General features: G+C 52.1%; 1 protein-coding gene across 1 annotated transcript in view; it reads right to left on the bottom strand.

Annotated features, from left to right (window-relative positions):
- Window positions 1-22,562, bottom strand: part of LOC135174134 (gastrula zinc finger protein XlCGF17.1-like) — an 872,006-nt gene that overhangs the window by 338,714 nt on the left and 510,730 nt on the right. The window lies entirely within an intron of this gene.

Genomic DNA, 22,562 nt, shown 5'->3' with positions numbered 1-22,562 from the left:
GAGGGCACTGCCTCTGCTGGGTCGGAGAGGAGACCAAAAGGTTGCACTGGGAAAAGTGTCTGCAGGGCAGAGTGGCCCAGAGCTGCCTGATGCCCCTTGCCAGGCTGCTTGGCAGCAGATCCCTCTCCATCTGCCTGCCCATGTCTCTGCTGCCTGCAGCTGTCCCTGCCACCAGCTACTTCTCTGTGCCCAGGTCTCTCCCTGCTCCCTGCTGACAGATCCCATCCCACCTGCTGTGTGCTCAGCTCTGCCCTGCAGACATCTCCCAGCATCTGGGCACTGCCCAGGCTGATCTGGAGCTGTGCAGAGACTCAGGAGCAGCTCAGGGAAGCACCAAGGGGACCTGAGGCTTCAGTGTCTTCTGCAGAGTGGAGAACTAAATTCCAGTCTCACCCTGCCCACCAAGGAGAGCAAACTCCAGGGCCAAGACTCCTTCCCTTCCACGAAAGGCTGCCCTATTCTTCTGGAAAGACCCCTCAGAAATGCCCAGGAGAGAGCTGCAACTGTGAGCAAACCTGACCCATGCAGCAGCCTCTGCTCAGCAGAAGGTCTCTGCCGTGCCCTGCCCTGCCCTGCCAGGGATGGCTTCTTCCACCCTCAGCTTCTGCCCACAGTGCCATGGGGAGCTCTGCAGGCAGGCTGAGAGCTGAGGCTGGCAGGCAGCAGAGTCCCTGCCCCAGCACACAGCCCCTGGGCTGCAGGGACCCTGCTCTGCAGGACAGCCCTGCCCACCCCTGCCTGCAGCCCAGGGCTGCACATCTCTTCACAATGGCCTGAGGAGAGCCTCTGGGCAGGGAGTCCTCCTTACAGAGCTCATCAGCTGTGGCTGTGCCAGCTGCAGGAGATGCCTCCAGGACCTGTAGCTGCACTGCCCTGCACCCACAGACTCACCTTGTCAGGGACTGCAGTGACTTCTGCTCCAGTGAGCTCTCAGCATCCTCCTGGTCCTGGCCAGCTCAAAGCTCTCTCTGCCACCCTCATCTGCCTGAGATGCCCTGGCACTGCCCTCAGCCCTGCTGTGCTGTGCAGAGGAGTGGCTCCTGGACAGAGCTGTCTCTTTTCAGTGCTGCCCACTTGCCAGCAGCTCCCTGCAGCCCAGGAGACCAGCCCAGATCAGCAGCAGAGGAGCAGCCCTGGGCAGGTTAATGACCTCTCTGGTGGCTTTGGTGCCAGGTAAGCCTCAGAGACTCAGAGGAAGATGATGAAACCTCTCCAGAAGTTGAAGCCAGCTTCAGACTCTGAAGTTTCTTGCAGTTGTTAATGGGTCCCAGTGAGGACACTACTGGGAAGGTGTCCTCAGGCTCTGGTTAGGGCAGAGAACTGAAGGCAGTGCTGAGAGGTCAGCACAAGCAGGGGAAGGTGGCTCTGATGCTGAGCACACCTGGAGGGCTTTCATGAATCCAGAGGACCAAGCCTTGACCTCCACACCCTGGCAAGGGAGATCCTGTCCCTCCCTCAGTCCTCAGGGCACTTGCTGAGGCAGTAGCATGTGGACAGGAGCAATGCCAAGGGCAGGACTGTTACGCAGGGGCCAGTTGAGATCTGAGTTTGGGCTGAAATGCAATGAGGCTGATGCAAAAGTTATTAAATAATTTATTAATATATACAAAGAGAATTCCCCAAACTTATTTACAACTCTGCACACAAGTTCTTGGGTGCTGTCAGCAGAACTGTTTCATAGAATGTCTCTGCCCAATGGGATTTGGAAAGGTTTAGAAATGTCTTTCCCAGAGTCTGGCAGCTTCATTCACTTCTGGTGAGGTTAACCAAACTCCTTTAGCAGCTTCAGTGAAGGATTCAGGACACTCACTGGTCCTCAGTGCTAATGTCTGTGGCCCAAAGCATAGGCAGGAAAGTGTTCAACAGAAGTGCAGTGGTGAATTCCACCTGGGCTGTGATGTGGAATCAGCTGCTGGCTGAGGTGGCTGAGGTGGCTGAGGCAAAGCGCAGGTGAGCGAGGAAGGAAGGAGCAGGCAAGCTCCTTATTCACCTGTTCACCCCCTTTTATAGCACAGTGCCCGAGGCTAATGGTCTCATTGGCCACACAATCACCCAATCACCTCTGGCAGTCACCCAAACATACCCATAAAAGTCAGGCCCCACAGACTGCTCTCCTCCAAACATGGGGGGCGCAGACACCTTGCACGCGACAGGGGCGTGGGCCTTATGGAACCCCTCTCATGTGACCAGACTAAACCAGACTGGGCTGTCTGGGTTTCTTTTGTGCTGTTTTCCTGCCTCTGGCTGCAATGCAGACAGGCAGGTAAACATGTCTGGACAGGACAGGACATGCTCAAGCTCATTTTGTGACCCCTGGGACTCTCCACCACAAGGACTATGGCACAGACCCTGCCAGGCTCCTGACGATGGACAAGGAGGCAATGAGGCCAATATAGCCTGGGGTACCATGCAGCACAAACTGGATTCCCTGGATGCTCCTGGGACTCACTGGATCCCTTCCAATTGGGACATGGATACTCTGAACCCCTCCCAGTACACACTGTGCTCCTTCCCAGGACTCGCTGGACCCTTGGCACCATCCCAGGGCACTCTGGGACCTTTCCTAGTACAAATCAGACCTCCTGATCACCCCCAAGTCTAGACCAGGCCACACACCAGTACAAACTGCTTTGGTTTTCCCTTTCTCAGTTCAGGCCTGGCTCTCTACCACTGCTAATTGCTATTGTAGCCCACTCCCAGCACCCCTCTCAGCACAGCCTGGCCTCTCTCCCAGTGCAAACTGGATCCTCAGACACCTTCCCCATACTCACTTGGCCCAGTCCCATTACAAACTGGATGCCCTGATCCGCTCCCAATGCACCTTGAGCCTCTCACACTCTCTCTAGCCAGTGTCCCCAAGCCCTATATGCCTAACCACTGCTCCTCCCCTGACCTCAGGCCCCTGCTCTGCCCAAAAGGAGCTGAGCCCATTCCTCACCTCACCCCTTCAACCTCAGTCCCTCCCTAAACCATCCCTGCCCTTAATTCTACCTCCATTGCTCATCCTGGCCCCAGCCTTTACCCTTTGCATTGACCACTTGGCCTTAGCTGCAGCACTCAGCCCAGCCCCAACCCAATCCCTGCTCCTCACAGCTGGCCCTCACCTGAACCCTGCCCAGCACCATCAAGAGGACACCAAAGGCACTCCTCAGCCTTGGCCTGGGCCCCAGCACTCAAAGGCATCTCTGAGCCTTCAGCCTTCCCATGGGCACCTCAGCCTCAAACCTCCTTCCTGTGCTCTCAACTCTCATCTGTAACCCATTTCCACCCCTGACTGACTCTGCTTGGCCTCTGGCACAGGGCAAGGGCCATGAGCCACAGGAGCAGCCACAAAGCCTTGAAAGAGGAGGTCTGGAGGAAAAAGATCTGCCAGATGGACTTTCAAGGCTCTCTCTAAGAAGCTGAAGGCTCAGGGAGTGCTGTGCTCCTGCCTCAAGGCTGCTGTGACCTGCTGGAGCTCTGTTTGGCTGTGGGCAGAGAAGGAAGTCTTTAGGAAGTGCAGTTTGGAAGGTTCAGGCTGGGGCTGAGGACAGAAATGTCACTCAAAGGGTAAAGCTGTGGTGCAAGAGGGGAGGCAGGAGTGTGGGTAGCCCATGTCTGGCTGTGTGCCAAGGCAACTCCAGCAAGGGTGGAGAGCCCTGAGGGAAGGTGTGGAACTGTCAGGGGGAGAGCTCGCTGGGGAAGCAAGATGGGAGCTTGAAGGGCAAGGGGTGCAGGCATGGGACATTAGAGGACAGGCTGCAGTAGGGATGGCCAAGGGCTCTGGCCAGGCTGAAAGTCCCAGGAGGATTGAGGTCTTTGTGCCCTTGGCTCTGGCAGTTGCTTCTGCTCCCATGGCTGGGGAGATGAAACTTTGTCTTGAGGCTCTCAGCATCTGCCTTGGCAAGGCCTGAGGGTCAGGGCTTGGCCTTTCTGCTTCACAAACCAAGCCCAGGCTTTTCTGGCCTGCGCTTTGCCTTTGCCTCCCTGCACTCATGGCCTCCAAGGAGCTGCTCTAACAAGTCCCTGGGGAGGCTTTCTCAGCAACAACCCTCAGTGGGGCCCATCAAAGCTTCAAGGTTCTTTGAGTTTTTCTTCTGCCTTAGACTTCTTGAGAGGTCTCTTCAGTCTCCTGGTAGCTCCTCCAGTTCATGCATTGAGCCCCAAGTGCCCTCAGGAGCTGTATTTCTCTCTGCAGTTACCTTTAAGCTGCCAAAACGCAGCAAACACAGCTCAGTGCTCATGGCAAAGGGAAGTATTTGATTATCTCTCAGATGAGAGGAGAGTGAAAGCAGCACCCAGCAAGTGAGAATGCTGCAGGCTGTCTGCTCAGGAGGTCTGGCCTGGCAGGAGAATCTGTCCCTTGAGGGCTGACATTGTGTGCTAGTTAGAAGCAAGCTGGAATGTTTTGGTAAAAGAACTTGATAACAGGCAGTGAAATGAAAAACATGGTGTCTCCTTCGCTCACAGTCACGCTGAGAACTCTGGGAAGAAGAAAGACTTTTTTTCCATTTTGACTTCTTCTTCTGCCTTTGCCTTCAGACCTAGTCACATCTCATTAACCTTGCTCCTACTAACCTTGCTCCCTAACCTCTTGGCCGCACCTCTCTTCTTCCTGAGAACTGGGGTAAGGTTGAGAGGGCCGGGGGAGGTGTTGGGGTGGTTTGAAAGCCCCTCCTGGGGACTCAGGTTTCTGGGAGGGGAGTTGTGCCTTTGTATTGTTTATCCTTTTGTATATTTCTGTATATAATTGTATATAACTGTATATATTGTAAATAGCTGCTTGTAAATTCTGCTAGCTGTAAATAAATTGCTTCATCTATATTCCCAGGGTCCGTCTGAGTTAGCTGGGGCAAATACAAAGTGTGGGGGGGCGGGGTAACCCCCAAACCATCACACATTGAATGGACAACTTCACTGCCCACCCTCCCAACCTCCCCATGCCTCTCACTGCCCACCTGGCGCTTCCCTCCCTGCTCCTTGCATCAGACTTCTGCACTGCTCTCTGCAGCTGGAGCTCACAGCTGCATGGTGTCACACAGCCTTCTCTACAGAGTCACATCTCCTCTCTGGGATGTCAAAAACCCTCTCAATGATGTCTCACATCCCCTTCTATGATGTTACAAAGCCACTTTGACTCTGTCGCTCAGCCCACTCTGTGCTGGCTCACACTCTATATTGCCACACAAGCCTCTTTGTGAAGTCTCACATCCTGCTCTGTGATGTGGCAATCCTGCAACCTGCTCTGTGGTTCTGTGTAACCCTCTCTATGATGTCACACATCCTGCTCTGTGATGTCACACAGCTGTTACGAAGGAGAGATTAATTAATGCCAGATGATGTTTTTCCCAAAATGAATATTATTAATGTTGATATTCAGAACTCTGCCACCCCTGGCCACTAATTTTAATAATGATCAGTTCTTCACATGGCCGTGGAAACACTTTACAGATACTGACCAGATCCAGCAATAACCAGCAAGGTACAGAAACATTAATTGAACTGGAGGATGGATCCCTCTCCTGGTGGAATATACTCACCACAACAGGGATTTGTTTGGAAAGTCAGGGGAAAATGAAATTGTATTTCTTATAGTTCAAATATAAGAGTGTGAAGAGAAATCAACTACTACAGAGATACAATTACCTTAGCGAAGGTGGGGAAGGGGTCAAGCAGCGGTGAAGCAGCAAAAGCAGCAGCAACCAAACCAGCAGTGGGGGAAGATAGCAGCAGGCCCAGCTGAAGTGGCAGAAGCCAGCAAGGGGAAGGTCCAAGCTGTGCTTTCAGACTGTTTTGGAGTCAGGGAATTAATGTGGCCGAGTCAGGAATTTATACAAAAACAGAGTTATTTTATATTCCCGAAAACCCACCCCAAAACCATGTACAGAAATTAATTTAGCTTTAATTAGCAGATTCAGTTCATTTGAGAAGATCTGCAGGATGCCATAGATAATCTGACTATTTAGGAAGTCAGAAGTTGGAAAAGGCTTGAGCTATTATTTTACATAATTTTTTTCTTAATAATAAAGCTGAGCCAAATAACTCACCGTCAGGCTGGCTTAAAAGGGAGGTCCTGCTGCTTGTCTGCTTGGGTTCTCTTTCAGAAGCCGCAGGAGAGTCGCTAAGGCCTTAATAGGTGCTAATGGGTGAAGCTGTCCTTTGGAGCAGAGTGCTGGGCTTCTTCTGTAGGATCTATCCAGGCAGGGGGGGAGAACTCTCAGGCAGGCACAAGTGCTCAGGCAGGCACAATCTCTAAGGCAGGAACCCCAAGAGAGGGAAGTCCCCCAATATTTATACCCTTCCTCGACAAAGAGCAGAGTTACCACTTCCTAGGTGCAAAGAGCACAGCCAATAAGAGCCCGATTCCAGCGTGGGTTCTGCACGGGCACCCCTCATGATGGAAGTGCCCCTTGCTCACCCCCTTCACGCCTGCAGGGCGACGGGGGGAAACAGGTCTTTTTGTGTCTTTTCCTCTCCCATTCAAGCCAAAGAGGGAGAGGAATTCAGGGGTACACAGGACTCCAGGACAATCCCACCCTGGTGGTAATGAGCATCTTTGTCTAGAAGTTCAGAGTGGTAGGTGATCCCCCTTGCAATTTAGTAAGCTGTGACCTATTTAAGTATATAGCTTAGCCTTCCCAGCATTAACAATATGCAACAACACAGTAATAGCCCCAACAATACTTAACAACACTTAACAAGGCTTAAGAGTAGCCCAAACAGTATTACATAAAGCTACACAGTCAGTTTGAATAATGAATTGCTTTGTTCCTGGTGGAGCAATAGAGTCCATGGCAGAGCCTTAGATGCTCTGAGTCCTTGGCTGGAGGTCACAGTCTGCAGGTCCTGATGCCATCATCCACTGACCACCCTGGTGATATGCCTCCATCTCTTGTGTAGCTGGTTCTCCCTTTCCCAGGTGCTGGTCAGGTCCTTGGCTGTGACCTTAACCTGTAAGGAGACAAAACCTGCCTTGGCGTATAAAGGCCAGGCTTGACAATTAATAACTGGGGACGATCCACCATGCACTGATCCGGTGGCCTTTTCCCTTTGCATCTAGGGCTTCCCAGGCATATAAGCCTCTGGTTTTACCCAGTGTCTTTGGCACTACCCCTATAGAGGGTAGTTTAAGGGTTGGTCCTTTGTACTGGGGCATGTGGTCAGTGACCACGGGTGGCTCACCTAGGCAACAGGTCTTTATTCTGGGGGCTTCTGTAGCCCTCCCCATGATTGCTGACCATTAAAACCTGCCGAGCCACTATTACAGTAATTCAGTGTTTTGTCTCCCATCTGGGAGACGAGAAAGGGTTAACCTTTCTGTTTGGGGATGAGGTAAAGTTCCCCGGGGGGGGGGACTGCCACTTCTGGGTGTGCTGCCACTCCGAGAACCACCATGGGGGGAGCCACTGGCCCTGGGCTTCTCATGGCTGCCTCTGCATTTACCAGCCAGATTCTGAAGGCACCGCACTAAATCTTTCAGCTGCCAATCTGCCAGCTGCTTTAAGATGGTTTTAGATATCTCTAGAGATAGGGCTTGTCTGTACCATCTATCTCTCGGGGAGTTGAGCTCTCTGAATCTCCAGTCACTGTATTGGTGTTTGTCTCCATCCCTACATTTAGGGGAGAAGTTTGCAGGACCTGTCCCACTCAGGGGGGGGCAGTCCTTTACTGACCAGACCTGCCTGTGCAGGGTCCCAGATTTTTCTGGGGAAGAAGCACCAGATTGTCTCTCTCCAGACCTTTTGTCTTCAGGAGACCCAAACCCAAATTGGAGCCCGTGGGCATTTAAGTCAGTTAACAGTTCAGCCCAAGTCATTACATGTTCTTTGGCGTCGTCCTCTGCATTTTCTGCAATCACCCTTTGAATTGTCTCTATATTCCTCATTGCTTGGATTTGCAGGCTCGCTGGCAAACCCCTCATGATAGGGTGCAGTCTCTCCAGGTCCAGAGGAGTATAAAAGGGGCAATCATATTCTCCCTTATCATATATTGCCTGCACATAAGCGACTCTGTGGAGAGCGGTGATGCGCTCAGAGGAGCTGGTGATCCTCAGTTCCGTTGGCTCTCCCCAGTAGGCTGGACAGACACTGCTTGCCCAGTAAGCTATCCAGGCGGTGAGGCTGTGCGTTCCCTCAGGTTCATGTATCAGGAACACATCATCCCCCCAGTCTCCAGCTGCTTCCTCGGAGTCTAGAAGGACTTTGTCCCCACCGGCTCGAGAGACTCTGTAAACGTACTCTGCTATGGAGTCGCCAGGCTCTCTCACATATTTGACCTGCAGGTGTCGAGGAACGCAGTTTCGCGGCAGAATTTATGGGGGAAATACACAAGGCGTTTACTATTTTATCAGTGATTTATTGCAAAGAATGCGAATTCCCTCTTCCCGAAACTACACCACCACTGTGAATTCTTTTGATTGAGGTCAAAGTAACATTTCCGAAAATGGCAAATTAAAGAGTCTACGATGTTTAAAGAGAGTTCTTTCGAGTCTCTGAGGTTTGAGTTAAGAGTTCGTCAGCTACTCACAGTCTGTAGCTTGGCAGGGAGTCCCTTCCTCCCAATGAGGGTCCAGGCATGCAGGCTTTAGCCTCTGTGACTCGGGGTCCGCCCGAGGCGAGGCTGTATCGGCGAGCAGTTTGTTGTTGTTAGAAGTCCGGGAAAAAACCAGAAAGGCTGGAAAAACCCAGAAGGACAAGACGCAGACCCAGGAGGCTAGGCAAGGCAAGGGAAGAGCGCAAGGGCAAGGGCCTCGATCCTGGCCTGTCCACCATTTTTATAATGTTCCAAAACAGGACTAGCCCACAATTCAGACCACTCTTACGTTGTTCACATACATTGGTAAAAAACAGTAAGCAATTTATATAATTGGATAACATTACTCAAACAATATAAAGACCACTCCTCAGGCCAGCCCACCTGCAGGTGCTGGGCAGGCTTGAGAAAGTCGTTTCTACTTAACCAAAACAATACCCTGTTGTCTGGAGAGCAAGGCCAAGTGAAAAGGAAACATGGCCAGTGTTTACCTTTCACTTACCCTAGGGAGAAATCTTCCCATGGGACTGAAAGATTGTTTTTGGTTTTTCGATGCTTCTGGCTTGAATGTGAGGCACTGGAAACTGCACAATATAGCAAAAGCTTAGAGAGCCTTTGCTACTCTCCATGACAGCAGGTCACTGAGCTGTGTGTCTGTGTACTGCCTTTTGACAATGGTGGTCCCTGCACCACCTTTTCTGCCCTTTGGGGTCTGAGTCCTTATGACAGGCAGCATGCACCTTTGCCCCATGGCATCCTCCTCACCGGAGCTCTCTTCCCCGCTAGCTATGGGAGGGTCCGGTCAGGACCTGGGCTTTCTGTGCAGCTTTGCAGCTTTTTGCTACACAGAGGCAGGCACAGCAGAATTCTCTGAGTCACTAACAGCATCTCTCCTGTCTGACTTCAGAGAAGTGTCCCTCAGGAGACTCTCTGCTTTTCTCCCTGGTTCCTGCAGTTCCGAATCACTCAGTTCATATGCAGAGAGGGAGGCTGATGATCTGGCATCTGAAGACATTACAAGCCTTTCTTTCGCCTGGCTTCTCAATGCTGCGGCAAGGCTCTTTGTCTGTGCCAGCATGTTCTCCCAGATATTTTGGCTCCTTGCCTTTTCCTCTAATAAATCCTTTTCCAAGGCCTGAATTCTTTTCTCATAATTTTTTAATTCAGCCAGAGCCTGGGTCACGACTGACCCCAAAACAACAGAGTAATACTCTGTTGCAGACTCGGTAATCACAGGGTCTGAGCTCTCAGCTAATTTCTCCAGGATTTTCTCTGGATTTTTACAATTTTGCTGAGCCCAAATTAAATCAAGTCCTGTGATTGGGCATCCTTTCTCATGTAGAAATTCTATGATTGAACTACTCTGCTTTTGTTTCTCCATTACTGTTGTGGAGGCAGGGAATTAATGTGGCCGAGTCAGGGATTTTATACAAAAATAGAGTTATTTTGTTTTCCCAAAAGCCTGCCCCCAAAACTAGATACAGAAATTAATTTAGTTTTAATTACCAGATACAGTTCCACTGAGAAGATCTACAGGATGCCATTGATAATCTGACTATTTTGGAAGTCAGAAGTTGGAAAAGGCTTGAGCTATTAATTAATAGCATTTTTTCTTACTAATAAAGCTGAGCCAGAATAACTCATGGTCAGGCTGACTTGGTCCAGTGGCCTATCCCTATCGCTCTCTTTCAGCAGCTGCAGGAGGGTCGTTAAGAGGTACTCAGGTCTGCACAAAAGATGTTAATGGGTGAAGCAGTCCTTTGGAACAGAGCACAGGGCTCCTTCTGCAGAATCTATCCAGGCAGGGGGGGAGAACTCTCAGGCAGGCAGAATGCTCAGGCAGGCAGGATCTCTAAGGCGAGAACCCCAAAGGTGGGAAGTCCCCCAATATTTATACCCTTCCTCGACAAAGAGCAGAGTTACCACTTCCTAGGCATGAAGACCTGTTGTGGTACTGAGATTAGGTAAGTTCAGGGAGTAACATGAGAGGCCGATTTATAAAGGTTTAAAGTGATTTATTACTAAAAATCCTAAAATCCCCTCCCCAAACTTATTTATAGCTATCTTCGTGAGTTCTTTGTTCGCGGTTGAGAATAAAAATGCAGAACGGCTAAAATAAAGTAAGTCTATGATTCTAAGAAAGTTCTGAATCTTGAGAAATTATTCAGTCTTTAAATAAAGAGTTTATAATTTACTCACTGTCCAAATGCAGTCTTTTGAAGAGTTCAAAACATTTACAAATTGCAGTGTGAAGTTTGAGGTTTCGCAGGTCAGATCAAGTCGGGCAATGGCTTGTGAGGCTGATGGGGTCAGACGCTGTCCCACTTCATGTCACGCCAGCTTGTTGCTTCGATGTTTTGCAGGATTAGGAGTGAGAAGAAGGTGAGAGGATGTAGAGGTGTAGAGAGGTGTTCAATTAAAGCAAGTACAGTATTTTATAATGTTCAGAAGGGGTATGCTCAACCAACTCAGGTGATTTTTACGTTAATTTTACAGATTGGTATAAAATTATAATCAACTTACACAGTTGGATAATTTTACCATAAACAACTTACAGGACCACCCAGGGGACAGCCCCCAATGAATGTGCTTAATGTACCCACAATGTCTGTAAACCCCAAGGCCTTTATTTCAAAACATAACCATGTTCATGTCTTTGCTCTTCTGAGGGGGAGATTCCTCCCAGGGCCTGTATGTCTGCTGGTACTGCAGCTATGTCAGTGCAAGCAGATAGAAAATATTGTTTTGACTTTTTCGATAGAAGGTCTCTGAGCCACAATTTTCTGTACAAATGAAGACTCTACAAAAAAGGCTCCACTTTCTTCCATGACAAGACCACAGACAATTACAGCCCAATTCCATCATGGGCACTGCACAGGGCACCCCTTGTGCCAGAAGGGTCCCTTGCTCACCCCCTTCACGCCTGCAGGGCAAGGCGGGGGGGGGGGGGGGGGGGAAAGAGGTGCCTTTTCCTCTCCCATTCAAGCCACAGAGGGAGAGGAATTTAGGGGTATACAGGACTCCAGGACACAAGAGAAAGTTGGAGGATAGGAAAGGAAGAACAGCAGGGGATGCTAAAGCCAGGATTCAGCAATGTCTCACCACTCCTAAAGACTTCCTCCAGTGGGGGAGCTCCATATGTCCCAGTCACTCTCACAGATTCAGTTTCCCAGTCCCACAGGTGGTCACACTTCCTTAGCTGGTTGCCAGTTCCTTGCCCCAGGGCCTTTCTGTGGGTTTCTGCATGCTGCATAGCTCCAAGCTGTGCCTGTATCACTTCTTTGTGGGGAGGGGTCTCTCTGCCTGAAGACTCCTGGCCCATCCCATGACATCTGCACAGGCAGTTTCAGCTTCCAGTGCAGCAGCTTGAGCACAGAGCCTGTGGGTTTGTGCAGCAGCTCAGTGAGCTTCAGCTTGCGCAGCAGCAGGCCAGGCACACTGCTGAGAGCTGCAGAGCCAAGCAGCAGAGGAGAGGTCCTGTTGGGAGTATTGCTAGGAACTGTGCTGAGCCACAGCAGCCTCTCTTGGGATGGTTTAACTCTTTGCACTCTTAAAAAAAGCTCCTGAACACTCCAAGAAATCTCTTCCCACTTCTAGGTGGGTGGAAAGCCTCAGGGAAGCCCCAGATTAGCAGGAATCCATCAGGAATACTGCTGAGGTAGGGAGAAGCCCTTTGGAAGCCTCAGGCCTGCTGGGAAGCAGGAGAGTCCTGTCGTGGAGGGCCCATAGGCCCAAACAGGCTTATAGTTGCTTTGCCTGGCCTGGGCAGGTTTTTGTGCCCACACCAGAGGTAAACACATAAACAAGCACAAGGAAACACAGTACACCTGGTGCCATAAAGTCTGGCCTGCCCAGGGCCCAGAGTGTGTAACATGGTTGTGTAAGACACACACACTTGGCTTGTGCCTGCCTAGTGCAAGGCCCATGCTTTTCCCAAGTTAGGGAAAAGCAGGCTTGTGGCTTTTGCCTATTATGGTACGCTTTGGCTAACTGCCAACTGATTGGTCACTGTGGTGGCCAAAGGGCCATTAATCTCGGCCCACATTTGATAAATAGGGGTACACAGGTAAACAAAGTGCTTTTGCATTTGCTTATGCCTGCTTATGCCTGCCTGCCTGCTTCCCTGCCTTCCTGCCTGTTCACCTGCAGTGCATCTACTCTTCTCTACAGAGACAGAGTCTCCCATGGGCTCCCAGCCAGCCATGCACACCTGCACACCACTGCTGTGAGTTACCAGCACTAGATCCTGCATTGCCTGCCTGTATCTATGGAGCTCAGTCTCCCGTGCAGCCATGCACCCCATTGCACACCTGCTGCCTGATCACTGCCTGGCAAACTCCACTGCTGCGAGTTACCAGGAGCAGACCCTGGATTGTCTGCATGTGATCAGCCTGTGTGGCCAGTGTGAGACTGTGCTGAGACCAGAGGGCATCCTGACTCTGCACCTGAAGGTCCTGCCTAAGAATCCCTGGACAGAGCGTCCAGAAGAAGCCAGGAGATCAAGGTCAGAGATTCCATGTCTGCATCCTTTCCCCTGAAGCCAGGAGGATTCCAGCCTCGAAGTCCACGGGCAGAGTTCCTGAAGATTGGACACTTGTATAGGCTGTGACATAGCCCCAGAGGGTGACTGATAACTAATCAGAATTTGTGAGTAAATGCTTTAATGCCTCTGTAATTCTCTGCTGCCTTCTGCCATAGAGCACACAGAGCTTGGGCCCAGCTGCTGGGATAGCAGCTTATTGGCCCCAGGCGGCTTACTGACCGCAGGGAGAGTCCTCTCTCTGTTTATAGTTTGAATGTTTGCTATTTACTAACAAGTTACTGTTTTATGTTATTCCCATAATGTCTTCCATAATCATGTAAGAACAGATATTAATATTAAAATTCAGTGGTTGGGGGTGGTGAGAGCACAGAGTATTGAAACTAATCAATTCTATATTTTTACAGAATATCATCTCACACCAATTAATATTTCCCCCCCTTCTGCAACAAGCTCCTCACTGGAAACCTGACAGAACCTTTCCAGGTGCTTCCAAAGACCTCCCTGAGATCCCTCCTACACACTACAAAGATCCCCAAAGTCAATCCCAGAGCCCTCCAGACCCCCAAACACCTAACATCCTGTAATACTCCCCAAAAAAATCCCTTTGAGACACCCCTGAGACCATCCCCCAGCAAGACACTCTCAATACTCTTCTGAGAACCTCGCTTTGAACCACCTGAACTGGGGTCCAGCCCCATTCCTAGGGAACAAATGCCCCCAACAGTTGGGCACTGTGGGCAGCAATGTCCAAAATAAAAGCAAAAAGACAGGATTTGGGTCACTTTGGGATTTTATTGACACAACTGGGCACTGGACAGAGGGGTGAAAAAGAGGCAATGTTGGTTCAGTCTGCTGGAAAGGCTTTCTTGGGGTGGGGGCACATTTACCCCAACAGACCCGGGGTGGGTCTAGTTGTGCTTCCCCTGAAGCATGGGTTGGTCACCACAGTGGGTACGGTGGTGGTAACTGAGACTGCTGCTTTGAGTGAAGCTCTTGCCACAGGCAGAGCAGGTGAAGGGCTTCTCACGAGTGTGAACACGACGGTGCTGGGTGAGGATAGAGCTGTGGGTGAAGCTCTTGCCGCAGGCAGAGCAGGTGAAGGGCTTCTCACCAGTGTGGACACGATGGTGCTGGGTGAGGATAGAGCTGTGGGTGAAGCTCTTGCCGCAGTCAGAGCAGGCGTAGGGTTTCTCACTGCTGTGGATAAGTCTGTGTTGGATGTATCTGTAGCTCGTGGTGAAGCTCTTGCCGCACTCTGCACAGGGGAACAGCTTTTCTCTGGTGCGGATGCGGCGGTGGATGGTGAGATCTGAGCTGTGTTTGAAGCTCTTGCTGCAGTCCCTGCAGCTGAAGGACTTCTCAGTGGTGTGGACACTGCAGTGCTGGCTAAGGGCAGACTTCCGAGTGAAACTCTTGCCGCAGGCAGCACAGCTGAAGGGCTTCTCGCTGGTGTGGGTCCGGTGGTGGTCAAAGAGACTGGAGAGCAGTGTGAAGCTCTTGCCACAGGCAGCACAGCTGAAGGGCTTCTCACTGGTGTGGGTCCGGTGGTGGTCAAAGAGACTGGAGAGCAGTGTGAAGCTCTCGCCACAGGCAGCACAGCTGAAGGACTCCTCACTGGTGTGGGTCCAGCGGTGGTCAAAGAGACTGGAGAGCAGTGTGAAGCTCTTGCCACAGTCAGGACAGCTGTAGGGCTTCGCACTGGTGTGGTTCCGGTGGTGGTTAATGAAGTGTGAGTGATGCATGAAGCTGTTGGGACAGCTGTAGGGCTTCTTGCCAGTGTAGATTTGGCAATGGGCAATGAGGTTAGAGTGCAGTGTGAAGCTCCTGCCACAGTCAGCACAGCTGAAAGGCTTCTCGCCAGTGTGGGTTCAGCAGTGGTGAATGAGGCCAGAGGGCCATGTTAAGCTCTGCCCATACTCAGGATACCGAATCAGCTGCTTGAGTGGCACAGAGGGAGATACCATGAACCTGTCCTCTTCCTCTTCATCCTCATCATAGTCATCATTCTCCTCACTGTTATCCTCTGGCTTGACCTCTTTGTCCTCCTCTTTCTTGAGGCTGTACTTTGCCTGCTCTGTCTTATTCTCTGGGTGCTTCTCCTCCCTGTTCTTACCTGGGTCCTTCTGTGAGGCCATGTGGTAGGGGAAGAGGTCACTGCTGTTACCTAGGGAAGATAGAAGCACCTGACCCCAGCAGCTCAAACCCTGACATCCTGCCTTGGTCAATACAGCCTCTTATACCTGACACATCACAGCAACCAACACTCACTTGCCATGATGTGGGGTCAGATCTCGAATCCCTGTGCTGAGATCACAGGTGCAGGTGGGGGGTGGGGGGGACAAGACACCCTGGTCCTTACGGCGTGATCCCAACCCCCGTTTGCCAGCTCTGTGCTGTTGGCAGGTAGGTTCCTTCCCCAGGCTGTGCCCTTTGATCTCTCCTGGTTCACACAAGAGGCAGCAGTGCTGATCCAGGAAGTCCAAACAACCTCCAAACCTCTCCCATCCACACTGCACGTTGCAACCCCATACACAGCCTCCTGCCACGCAACTGACCCCAACCTGCCTGGGGGGCCCACAGACTCCTACACCAGAGGATGTTCCCCAGAGCACCAGTGGCACTGAAATGTGGTGGGCAGGAGTGTCTGCAGGGGATTGGGATGTACCACATGGATCAAGAACAGGCTGGAGTCCTGCTGTTGTCCCCTAGTCTGGGTTCTTTACCTGCTGGGCTCTTCCAAGGGACAGCTCTGCTCTTCCCCAGCACAGAGGGACAGGGCTGACAGAGAGGGGACACAGCCCCTGTATCCTGGAGTCCTGTATACCCCTAAATTCCTCTCCCTCTGTGACTTGAATGGGAGAGGAAAAGACACGAAAAGACTTGTCACCCCCCCACACCCTGCAGGCATGAAGGGGGTGAGCAAGGGGTCCTTCCAGCACGAGGGGTGCCCGTACAGTGCCCGTGCTGGAATCAGGCTGTAATTGGATGTGGTCTTTGCGTCTAGGCAGTAGTAACTCTGCTCTTTGTCGAGGAAGGGTATAAATATTGGGGGACTTCCCACCTTTGGGGTTCCTGCCTTAGAGATCCTGCCTGCCTGAGCATTCGTGCCTGCCTGAGAGTTCTCCCCCCCTGCCTGGATAGATTCTGCAGCAGGAGCCCCTGGCACTCTGTTCCAAAGGACTGCTACACCCATCAACACCTTTTGTGCAGACCTGAATACCTCTTAACGACTCTTCTACAGCTTCAGAAGAGAGAGAGTGTGAGCACAGGCCAACGGACCAAGTCAGCCTGACTGATTTTGGCTCAGCTTTATTATTAAGTGGGAAATGCTATTAATTAATAGCTCAAGCCTTTTCCAACTTCTGACTTCCTAAATAGTCAGATTATCTATGGCATCCTGCAGATCTTCTCAAATGAACTGAATCTGCTAATTAAAGCTAAATTAATTTCTGTACATGGTTTTGGGGTGGGTTTTCGGGAATATAAAATAACTCTGTTTTTGTGTAAATCCCTGACTCGGCCACATTAATTCCCTGACTCCAAAACAGTCTGAAAGCACAGCTTGGACCTTCCCCTTGCTGGCTTCTGCCACTTCAGCTGGGCCTGCTGCTATCTTCCCCCACTGCTGGTTTGGTTGCTGCTGCTTTTGCTGCTTCACCGCTGCTTGACCCCTTCCCCACCTTCGCTAAGGTAATTGTATCTCTGTAGTAGTTGATTTCTCTTCACACTCTTATATTTGAACTATAAGAAATACAATTTCATTTTCCCCTGACTTTCCAAACAAATCCCTGTTGTGGTGAGTATATTCCACCAGGAGAGGGATCCATCCTCCAGTTCAATTAATGTTTCTGTACCTTGCTGGTTATTGCTGGATCTGGTCAGTATCTGTAAAGTGTTTCCACGGCCATGTGAAGAACTGATCATTATTAAAATTAGTGGCCAGGGGTGGCAGAGTTCTGAATATCAACATTAATAATATTCATTTTGGGAAAAACATCATCTGGCATTAATTAATCTCTCCTTCGTAACAGCTGTGTGACATCACAGAGCAGGATGTGTGACATCATAGAGAGGGTTACACAGAACCACAGAGCAGGTTGCAGGATTGCCACATCACAGAGCAGGATGTGAGACTTCACAAAGAGGCTTGTGTGGCAATATAGAGTGTGAGCCAGCACAGAGTGGGCTGAGCGACAAAGTGGCTTTGTAACATCATAGAAGGGGATGTGAGACATCATTGAGAGGGTTTTTGACATCCCAGAGAGGAGATGTGACTCTGTAGAGAAGGCTGTGTGACACCATGCAGCTGTGAGCTCCAGCTGCAGAGAGCAGTGCAGAAGTCTGATGCAAGGAGCAGGGAGGGAAGCGCCAGGTGGGCAGTGAGAGGCATGGGGAGGTTGGGAGGGTGGGCAGTGAAGTTGTCCATTCAATGCCAGCTCTCAAGGGACAGCTTCTCCTGCCAGGCCAGACCTCCTGAGCAGGCAGCCTGCAGCATTCTCACTTGCTGGGTGCTGCTTTCACTCTCCTCTCATCTGAGAGATAATCAAATACTTCCCTTTGCCATGAGCACTGAGCTGTGTTTGCTGTGTTCTGACAGCTTGTAGATAACTGCAGAGAGAAAAACAGCTCCTGAGGGCACCTGGGGCTCAATGCATGAACTGGAGGAGCTACCAGGAGACTGAAGAGACCTCTCAAGAAGTCTAAGGCAGAAGAAAATCTCAAAGAACCTTGAAGTTTTGATGTGCTCTACTGAGGGTTGTTCCTGAGAAAGCCTCCCCAGGGACTTGTTAGAGCAGCTCCTTGGAGGCCATGAGTGCAGAGAGGCAAAGGCAAAGTGCAGGCCAGAAAAGCCTGGGCTTGGTTTGTGAAGCAGAAAGGCCAAGCCCTGACCCTCAGGCCTTGCCAAGGCAGATGCTGAGAGCCTCAAGACAAAGTTTCATCTCCCCAGCCATGGGAGCAGAAGCAACTGCCAGAGCCAAGGGCACAAAGACCTCAATCCTCTTGGGACTTTCAGCCTGGCCAGAGCCCTTGGCCATCCCTACTGCAGCCTGTCCTCTAATGTCCCAAATGCAGCTGTGGACACAGCAGTGCTGAGAGCAGGGGAGGACAATCCCTGTGCCTGGGTGGCCACACTCCTGCTGCCACAGCTCATCTGCTCTTGGCCTTCTGCACTGCCTGCAGGCTTTGCTGCATCCCAGGGCATTGGCAATGGTCCCTGCCAGAGCCTGAAGTGCCTTTTGACTGGGGAAAGCACAGAGCAGAACTTCCAGCTCCAAACCAACACCCAAAGCCCCTCCCTGCTGCTGCCACTCAGCCTGGCAGCCACAAGGGATGTCACAGTGCCCAGCCCAGACCTGTGCCTGCTGCTGGCCAAGGACACAAAGGGGTTGCAATTTCAGTGCCCTGACCCCACAGCCATGTGCCTCCTGCTGCCCTGGGAGCTTCTCAGTCATCAGTGATGTCCCAATGCTGGCCCAAGCCAGCAGCCTCCTTGTGACTGGCAGCTGAGCAAGCAGCAGAAAGCTCTGCATAGACTTCCAAGGCCTGTCCCTGCTGCTGTCCACTCAGACACTCAGGGGGGCAGGGAGGTGACAACCCAGCCCCAAGCCTCTCCTTGCAGTGGCCACCAGGTGCTCAGGGACAGGGACTCACACAAATGTCTTGCCCACCACAGGCCTTCTGCTGCCTGCTGGGCACACTGGCAGCTGGCAGTGCCTCAGCTCAGAGCCCAGGCAGGAGTCAGGGCTGCCCTTCAGCTGCTGCATCAAGAAGAGACCTCCCAGTGCCTTTGCTGCCCTCTTCCTGCTGCTGCCCTCTCAGCAAGAAAAACCTGGCTGGGGCACTTAGTGCAGATGATTGTCCATGGTCTGATTGATTGGGCAGGGCTGGATGATAGGTTGGTCTGGATGAGCTTGGAGGTCTCTCCCAAGCTGGTTGATTCTCTGATTCTGTGATCTAGTTTGGACTGTGGCAAGTGCCAGCATCTACTGTGAAGAGATCAGAGGCTGCAGTTGGCACTGGGACAAGGCCCAGTCTGTACCAGGACAGGATTAGGATGTTCAGATTGTACTGAGAGGAGATCAGTCTGCACTGGGAGATGCCATGGGATCAGACTTTACTGGCAGCTGTCAGCAGCTCTATTAGGCAGAGCCAAGTGATGCTGTCAGTGCTGAGAGTGAGCCCATTCTGTCCTGGACTGGGCTACCATAGCAGTTAGCAGTGGTAGAGCCAAATCCAAACTGGGAGGGGGAAAAGCAAAGCAGTTTGCACTGGCTCATGGCCCAGTGTGGGCCAGGAGGGAATCAGCAGGTCTGATTTGTGCTGGAAAAGGTCCAGAGTGAAGTGGGATGGTACTGAGGGGTGCAGGTTGTACTGGTAGGGGTCAGAGAATCCATTGTGCATTTGGAGGAGTCCAGGCACTCCTGGGAGGGTCAAGGGGATCCAGTTTGCACTGGATTGTAGTCCAGTCTGTGCTGGGAAGGCATTAGGAGAACAAATGAAACTGGGACAAGGCCAAGTCTGTCCTTGGAGACTTTAATGGGATCCAGTTTGGACAAGGATGGGGTCCAGTGAGTAGTGGGATGGGATCAGAGGATCCAGTTTGTAATGTGACTTGCCCAGACTGTACTGGGAGACTTTAGGGCTGCCCAGTCTGGACTGGTGCCTTGCCCACTCTGTGCTGGGAGGGGTTAAAGAGATTGAGTTTGCAGAAGTAGGAGAGCCCAGTGTGAGCTGGGATGGCATCAGGGGGTCCTCTTTGCACTGCAGTGAGGCTGTGCTGGGGTGCAATGAGGGTTTGCAGGGGCTGTGCTTTGTCCTGGGCTGGGAGCCAGACTGTCCTGGGAGACGGGAAACAATCCTCTGTGTGCTGGGATCAGGCCACAGCTGTGCTGGTAGGGGTTCAGGAGATGCTGTTTGTACTGGGCAGGGAGCAGAGGTGACTGGAATGGAGAGAGGAGATCCCAGTTATACTGGGTCAGGGTCTGCTCTGTACTGGGAAGGGACCAAGGGATGAAGTGAGAATAAGCTTTGCTCAGTCTGTACTGGGAGGGGTTCAGTTTCTACTGGGACAAGGCCTAAGGTGTTCTTGGAGAGGTTAAAAGGTCCCTACTTGGACTGGGACAGGACCCAGACTGTACTGGGAGGGCAAAAGGGTGTCCAGTTTGTACTGGAATGGATGCAGTCAGTGCTGGGAGGGGGCCAGGGGATGCATTTCATCCTGGGATGGGAGCCAGAGGGCAGTGGCAGCAGACAAGAATATGCAGTGTGTGCTGGGAGGAGGCCACAGCTGTGCTGGGAGCAGCTCAAGGTGTGCAGCTTTGACTGGGAAGGGACACAGCCTGTACTGGGAGTGGGTTCCCAATAGCCGCTTAGCACTGGGAAGGATTCAGCTGATAGAGGGTCGGGGCCAAGGTTGCCAGTTTGGGCTGGGATGTATCACAGTATCACAGTATTATCAGGGTTGGAAGAGACCTCACAGACCATCAAGTCCAACCCTTTACCACAGAGCTCAAGGCTAGACCATGGCACCAAGTACCACGTCCAATCCTGCCTTGAACAGCTCCAGGGACGGTGACTCCACCACCTCCCTGGGCAGCCCATTCTCACACTGTACTGGGATGGGAACAGGAGAATGAGTTTGTACTGGCACAAGGCCAAGTCTGTACTTGGAGGTGTTAAAGGGACCCTGTTTGGACTGGGATAAGGCCCAGAGTATGCTGGAGTGGGATCAGGGTATCAGTTTGTACTGTGCTGGAGCCTTTGTGCACTGGGAGGGGTCAGGGAATGAAACTTGTAGTGGGATGGATGGAGCTGGTGTGGGAGAGAGTAGGAGGATCAGTTTGTGCTGGGATGAGGAGCAGTTTGTACTAGGAGGTGCTCAAGGGATCCAGTTTGTACTAGGAGGGCCCAGTCTGTAATGGGAGATGGTCAGGGTGTCCAGTTTGTGCTGTGATGAAGGTAGTTGTTACTGGGAGGGGCTCAGGGTGTGCAGTTTGTGCTGTGGTGGAGGTAGTTGTTACTGGGAGGGGCTCAGGGTGTGCAGTTTGTGCTGTGGTGGAGGTGGTTGTTACTGGGAGGGGCTCAGGGTCTCCACACTCTGTCCTGGGACAGAGCCAATGCAAAGTCCCTGGCCAAGAGCTTCCAGTAAGAGGCTCTCCTGGTGCTGCAGCAGTGTTGCTCTGGAGGCAGCCTCACCCTCTGGCTCCTGCACAGTGCCTCTTGTCCTTGTGGCTGTGCCATGGCCATGAGCCTGACCCAGCATCTGCAGCTCAACTTTGCCTTTCCTGCAGAGAAGCCTTCACAGCAAAGGCAACATCTGGAAACTCCTCCTTTGCCTTTGCCTTTGCCTTTGCCTTTGCCTTTGCCTTTGCCTTTGCCTTTGCCTTTGCCTTTGCCTTTGCCTTTGCCTTTGCCTTTGCCTTTGCCTTTGCCTTTGCCTTTGCCTTTGCCTTTGCCTTTGCCTTTGCCTTTGCCTTTGCCTTGTTGTCATCTCCAGGCAGTGTCCCCATGGCCTCTGGCCCTGCCCCAGTCCCACTGCCCACACAGGGTCCCAGGGCCCCACAGGACAGGCACAGCATGGGAAAGGTTCAGTCAGGGCTGGCAAAGCTTTGATGCCAGTGAGGACCTTCAGCTCACAGTTCTCCCTCACCCTCATGCTTTGGCAGCAACCCCCAGGCCCTGCCCCCTGTCCAGCCCCAGCCATGACCCATGTGGGGCTCTGCAGGCAGCTCTGCTCCAGGGGCTGCCAGAGAGCAGGCAGGAAGAGAGGCTGCTCAGGGCTGTGTCCTCCTCCAGAGCAGGCCTTGGCCAGCAACAGGATGGAGATGGCCTTAGGGCAAAACTCACCCTGAGACCTGAGGCTACAGGCAGGTGCTGGCAATGGCCACTGAGAGGTGACAAAGGCCCTCAGGCACCTCCTCACTCTGTGCACACCACCAAGGGCACAGACTGACCTCCTGCTCTCTGCTGTGCCTCCACATCTCTGAGCCCTTCCCCGAGCCCTGGCTCTACACGACAAACCCCAGTGTGAGTCTTCTCCCTGCATGGGCACACACTGCAAGGCAGACACAGAAGTTCTCCTCTCCTGGCAGCTTCCCAGCCCAGTCTCTGTCCCTCTGAGCTCTCCCATTTCCCCTGCCCTCTCTACACTACCAATGTCCTCTCCCAAGCATGGCCCAGGCTGCTCTGGCCCCACAGTAGTGCCACCACTGCAGAGTGCTCTGGGCAGTCAAAACACAGCCCCAGCTCCTCTACAGGGCACAGCAGCTGCTGGAGGTTGGAGAAGAGCAAGCCCAGAGGTGGGGGACACTCATGGCATGAGGCAGGAGGAGATGCCCTGGTACAGTGACCATGCTGCTCTGTGCCAGCAGTGGCCTGTCCTTGCCTACAGTGCCAGCACTGCCATGCAGCAGGATGGTGCCCAAGCTGCCAGAGGCCTCAGGCCTTGCCCCATCACAGAGGCTCAGCAGGAGAGTGTGGAAGGGAAGAAAGAGCAGTTCAGGATGCC

The sequence above is a fragment of the Pogoniulus pusillus genome, unplaced genomic scaffold, assembly GCF_015220805.1.
Source record: "Pogoniulus pusillus isolate bPogPus1 unplaced genomic scaffold, bPogPus1.pri scaffold_47_arrow_ctg1, whole genome shotgun sequence".
Lineage (NCBI taxonomy): Eukaryota > Metazoa > Chordata > Aves > Piciformes > Lybiidae > Pogoniulus > Pogoniulus pusillus.
Note: the sequence above shows the minus strand (reverse complement) of the source record. Positions and strands in the feature narration are given on the sequence as shown.